This window comes from Rhagoletis pomonella, unplaced genomic scaffold (assembly GCF_013731165.1).
Source record: "Rhagoletis pomonella isolate Grant_MI unplaced genomic scaffold, Rhpom_1.0 Rhpom_scaffold_00005, whole genome shotgun sequence".
NCBI lineage: Eukaryota > Metazoa > Arthropoda > Insecta > Diptera > Tephritidae > Rhagoletis > Rhagoletis pomonella.
This window is the reverse complement of record NW_023458559.1, coordinates 66,437,637-66,443,639: the sequence shown is the minus strand read 5'-3', so window position 1 is coordinate 66,443,639 and position 6,003 is coordinate 66,437,637. Positions and strand designations below refer to the sequence as shown.

At 36.6% G+C, this 6,003-nt stretch overlaps 1 protein-coding gene across 1 annotated transcript in view; it reads left to right on the top strand.

Moving 5' to 3' along the window:
- The window catches only part of LOC118740187, a 43,492-nt gene that overhangs the window by 28,211 nt on the left and 9,278 nt on the right, over positions 1 to 6,003 (top strand). The gene's annotated exons all lie outside the window — the stretch shown is intronic.

Sequence of the window (6,003 nt, the reverse complement as noted above, 5' to 3'; positions counted from 1 at the left end):
TTATCATTGAATATCCTTGAGAATTGGCAATACATATATATTTTTGAAAAATTTTATATGCGAAGGCATAATATACACATGACCCAGAATTTTGCCCTTCCAACTTTATTGGCTTAAAAAACTAAAATTATGTAATTAAAACCCAATTTTCAAATAATTTTTTGAATTAATCATATCTTTGATATTTCAAAGTCCGTTAAAAAATATCCTGACGCCAGAGATAAAAACTAAAAACGCAGTTTTTTGTTGTTAAGTAGATACAAAAAATTATTTTGAATACATGTTTTTTTGATTTTTTTTTAAATTCTAACAGAGTCACAAAACTTAGCTCACACTGTTGTGATTTCTAGTACTTCGCAAAATGTGCAACGAAAACTAGATTTTAAGTGCTAGAAAAATACACAAAAACTTAAATTTTTTTGTTTTAGCGGCATATTTGTTGCAGCAGCAAACTTTGAGGCGCAGTAGAAGGGTTTGTGACTTTGTTAGAATACGGCTGATATTTTTACAAGCTTTTATTTAATTTGCTCTGTATGTATGTATGTATTTATGTATGTTTGTTAGGGGCAAATCTTGCAATACATTTTTGACCAACTTCCCGATGACCTAGAGACTTGAAACTTCACAGTTGGCTCAGAACCCGATGACAATCCCATACTAAAGATGAGTTAATCCGAAAGCTTGCTTTAAAAATATTTGTTTTTACAATTTATTTATTTATTTTTTGTTTCCAATTTTTTTTAAGAGAAAAAAATTTCTACGTAGATAATAAAGACATCCACGAAAGCTTCAAAATTAAAAAAAAAGTTTTGGGGGTTTCTACCGGGTTGTGAAAAAAGTTTTTTTTTTAAATAAAAAAATACAAATTTTTACTTGAAATCTGATAAATTTCACGTATTATTGAACCTTATTCACATAAATTCATAAACTCGCTGAGTTATAGCTGGTCGAATTTTTGGGATCTAAAAAAAATTAAATTTTTCCATACCCTAGTAGCAACCCCTAAATTTTTTATACCCGAGCGCACTTGTGCACAAGGGTATATTAATTTTGTTCACATAACGGTTGTTTGTAACAGCCAAAACGAATCGAGATAGATATAGACAAATGTATACAAAAATGACCAGGATGAAAAAAGAAATCGATTAAGCCATGTCTGTCTGTCCGTCCGTCTGTCCGTCTGTCCGTCCGTCCGTGTACACGATAACTCGAGCAAACATTGAGTTATCTCAACGAAATTTGGTATGTAGGTTTCACCCAATCCAAGGTAGGTTGGTATTGAAAATGGGCGAAATCGGACTGTAACCACGCCCACTTCCCATATAACGGTAATTTCCAGAAATACGAAAACTGCGATATTTTAGTAACTACTGAAGATAATTCACTCAAAATTGATGTTTACAATAATTTTTAGACGAAAAATAAGAATATTGTAAATTTTTGGAAAATGGGCGTAGCCACGCCCACTTATGGTTACATGTGTATATCTTGGTAACCGCTGCACCAATTTCTTCCAAACTTGGCACAGTTGTTGGTCTTGATACAGCATACTAAATGGCCGAAAATTTTAAAAGTCGGACAATAACCACGCCCACATCCCATATAACGATAATTTAGAAAAATACAAAATCTTCGATAAATCAGTAAATATTAAAGCTAATTTATTTAAAATTGATGCTAGCAACAATTCTTTACCAAAAAATACGTTTATGGTAAAATTTTGGAAAATGGGCGTGGCACCGCCCACTTATGATCACATATATGTAAATCAGTAACCATTCTACCAATTTGTACCAAACTCGATGTGGTTATTGTGCTTGCCACATATAAGCAAAACGTTGAAAATTATTGAAATCGGACTAAAATTACGGCCGCTTTTCATATAACGGTAAATTTCAGAAATGCTTGAAACTGCAATATTTCGAAATTGAAGGACGCTAATTTAGTCGGCTGACCATCTAGCGGTAGGTTTTGGACAGGTGAAAAAACATATATTTAATACTTGCGCCGGGTATTTAATGTTCGGCTCCGCCCGAACTTAGACTTCCTTACTTGTTAATATTGAATTTTTCGTGGATGTCTTTATTTTGTACCTATGTAGAACTAAATAATGCGGTGCCTCATGATGTTGACATTTTAAAGACCCTATTATGTATGTATAAAAAAGTTTCTGCTATTAATTTTTGAATAAAAAAAAAATTGTGTGTTGGTGAAACCGGTTTGTCTGCAAACCAAACTTGACAAGGGATGACGAAAATTCGTTCCAAAATAAATGAAAAAAAATTATTATTTTTCACGATTTGATGACTGAAAAATCTGACTTGAATTTTTAGTGTTTTTTTTTTTGATAACAGAATTGTAGTTAAATAGGTCCACTTAAGTTTTAGTTTTTCAACTGTTATTCGCGTTGTTAATTTACGTTGATTCAGACATCATTTTGACAATCTCGAATACAAGCACTCATTTAAAAGATTTTTTTTCTGTTATTTTGTGATAGGATATACATTCATATTTTCTCGCTCATATTTTTTAGCTTTTCAAAAGTATTCGTTGTCTTGGGATAAACTCGCGTCATTGAGACACGACAAGGCCATAAAAAGAGCCAAGAATGGCTAGAAGTACAAAATCTCGAACTGTCTGTAGGAAAAATCGACCCCAGATTGAAATTTACAGTGGATATAAGCGCGGCGCGGTAACAGGCGCAAGGGCAGTGCCTTCACTAGACAGATTAAGAGCAAATATTGGGGGAACAACACAATGCAAAAGGAAGCTGCTCATGTCGACTAAACTTTCGGTACTGATTTGATATCCCAGATTAAAACTAGAACATCGCAAGAAAATCACATCATCTGTGCAATTTCATAAAGGGTGATTCAGATCTTTGACAGCAATTATTTGACAATTGGTACTATGAGCTTTAGCCTACTTAGTCATGGCGTGATACTCAGTTGAACAACGCGTAAACTATTTAATCTAAAGGTTGTTGCCGATTTTTCAGAAAAAAAAAATCATCATGAGCGATGAGCAACACTTTCACCTAAGCAGATACGATAAGAAGCCAAACTGCACCCAGTCATGACAAATTTATTTGGAAAGTTTTTTCGCCTTTTGGAATTGATCGGTAATTATGATCCTCTATTGCATGAACATTTGGGGAAGGTGAAGGAATCTCAAACAAATAAGAACCGTCCCCAAGTTCATTATTTGTCTCCAGAAACAATAACGCACCTGAAGGATATTTAATAGTATATGCAGGTATGCGAGTGTATTCTCCTGGCCTCCATTTGGCTCAAAGTTTTGACGGGAATCAACCAACGGAATCGCATTCTGCAAGCGGGAAATGCCACCGTAACATGGAAAAAGAGACCATACGGAGCCTGATTGATGAATTGAAAGAGTGCAGGGATCAATGGCCGTCAATAGTTTAAGAATATATGGTTTTAGCTGGGAGTGTAGGCATTGCAGATTTGTTCGCAGAGAAAATACGCAAAATAAGGGAGCGAAAGTTTGACGATTCACATGAAGAAGAACCTTCATTCGATTCTGGAACTAAATTCAAGAAGAGATTTTTCTACATCCTCATGGACTGCTTGATTGGCAACGAAAAAACGCGTTTCGAGACCATAAAGGACCTTACAACTAAATTTAGTTTTTTTGTGGAAGTATCAGGAGCTGACGGAAAGAGACCTCAGACAAAAGGCAGCTGCATTCTGTGAGATTTATTGCGTCGGAGTTTCTGCTGCTTCACTGAATCGAGTTAATTTTTGAAGGGGGCCCATGAACGCAACATGTACCGGGGCCTGGCTGGGCTACTGACGGTCTTGGTAATCAGTAAATTCATGTCGCGTGGAATGTCTCATGAAACTTTTATGATTCATTTAGCAGATATGTATGTAGATAGCCTGTGTAACAATTCCCAGTGCTACTCTTAAAAGTATGCATTCGGCTATCTTTCTTCAACTGCAATTATATGCTCATGATTAATTTGCTCGTCTTAAATATTCATTATATCTTCTTTGTTAAGCCATTAACATCAATTGAGCCAGTAAATACACCATATTCACCGTTAGAACTTCGTGTTTACCCTCAGCTATTAGGCACTCCTCGTTAGCACACTGTTGTTACTATTGAAACTACCTTTGTTACCAAACAAAGCCATTTATAGATTATGGCTTTACTGTGTATTATGTGCCATAAATCACACGTTGCAATGCACTTACAAATCAAGCGACTAAAAGACGACGCGGCAGTAACGCATATCTACATACATACACTCTAAGTATGTAGAAGGTTTCTAATATTTTCCGAGTACCAAAACTAAAAATTTGAATTTTCATTAACCCCATTTTACTAAGTGAGAAAAAAATATCGAAAAAGTTAGTCTCAAATTTAGGACAGATAAACGAAAGAGATAAAAGTAAATCATATTTAGTTATAGTTCAATGCACACAAAAATTGTTTTGTTGTTATTTTAGAATTAGATAACTTTCTGTTCTACTTTCGTACGTTTTTTGTACTTTTAAAACTTGTTCCATTAGCGTAGTTTACTGTTTTTTTTTAATCATTTAAAATCCCAAAACAGTTTTAAATTTGTAAGCCACGCACACTTCTGAAAGTGTCTCAGCTGCGTGTAACATTTACTCATTTGACGTAACAAATCAGCTTTTTATTTTAATCACGTCTTCTTTAAAAATCGCATTCAAAATACGCACTCCCTTTTGCCGCACGCCGCGCTTGTCGCGCACACTCAGTTGTCACTTCGCTGCGGTTTTTTTTTAGTTTCTGTTTTAAATTTTTGTTTGAGCTTCAGCTGCTATCACCGGCACAACATTTCGCGCGAAAGTCTTAAAATATACTGAATGTGGGGTTTGGTGTTCGATAGCGTCGTAGCCATGGCCGTGGCCGCGGTCGCGGTCGCTGTCGATGTCTGCATACAATGTTGTTGCTGCCACTGTCGCTCTGTTTGGTTTGTGATGTTGGCAATGGCAATGGCGATGACGATGACGACAACGATGGTGATGCCGCTGTTGGCGACGATCGCCTAACCCGCACGCATTGTTTTGTAATTGATCTTCAAATGTAGCAGCCAATCAGTGCAATAAACTAACCAAAGGACTGCTTAGAGGCATGCGTCGCCGGCTAGCCATTTAACTAGCCGCCTCATCAACCCACAGCGCACTTCTATTCGCCACCTCCTTTGCGTTTCCCACATAGGAATTCGGCACTTGCTGCATGTACGATCGAGCCAGTTGCCTTGGCCGTGGCTTTGAATTTTATCCTCACCTTCATCTTCGTCATCATCGTCATGATCATTATCTTCATTATGAATATTGTCCACCTTCAATGTCGCTTCGTGATACTTCGGACAAGCGTGCTAATGCCTTCCCTTCTGTTGCCCATCGGCAGCAAGAACACTCCATACACATGCGCACAATAAGCGAATGCTTTGAAGAAAGTCTCTGTGGATTGTTGGGGGCTCTTTCTTTGTTGCGCGTTCTTTTCATCGTTCTTTCGTTTGATCGTTCACTTAGCTACTTGGTTAGTCATGCAGTTCGCTTGGTTAGTTAGTCGGTCAGCGACAGCTTTTAGTCAAGTTTACTTAGTTAGCCAGTGGCTTGTTTTGCTTTGTTAGTATTGCTGCTTTACATTGTTGTTACTCAGCGCTTGTTGTTTTTGACCTGCTGTTCCTCTTGTAGTTCATATGAATATGAATTTATGTATGCATGTCTGTATGTACTATGTACTTAAGCGGCTATGCAACATTTCTCGTATTGGCGTTCTGAATGAGTGGCTAGTAAAGCGGCGCAAATGGTCAGTTTATGCTAATATGTTTCACGCTCGGCTGGCGTTATTGGAGCTGACAAACAAATATTCTAATACACTAAGAAAAACTAGAAGTTGAAATCAATAACAATGCTGACCAACCAATAAAATAGTATATATTAAATCAGAGAAGATTTCTTCTTCTTCTTATTTGGCGCTGTAACCGCCTAAGCGATTTTG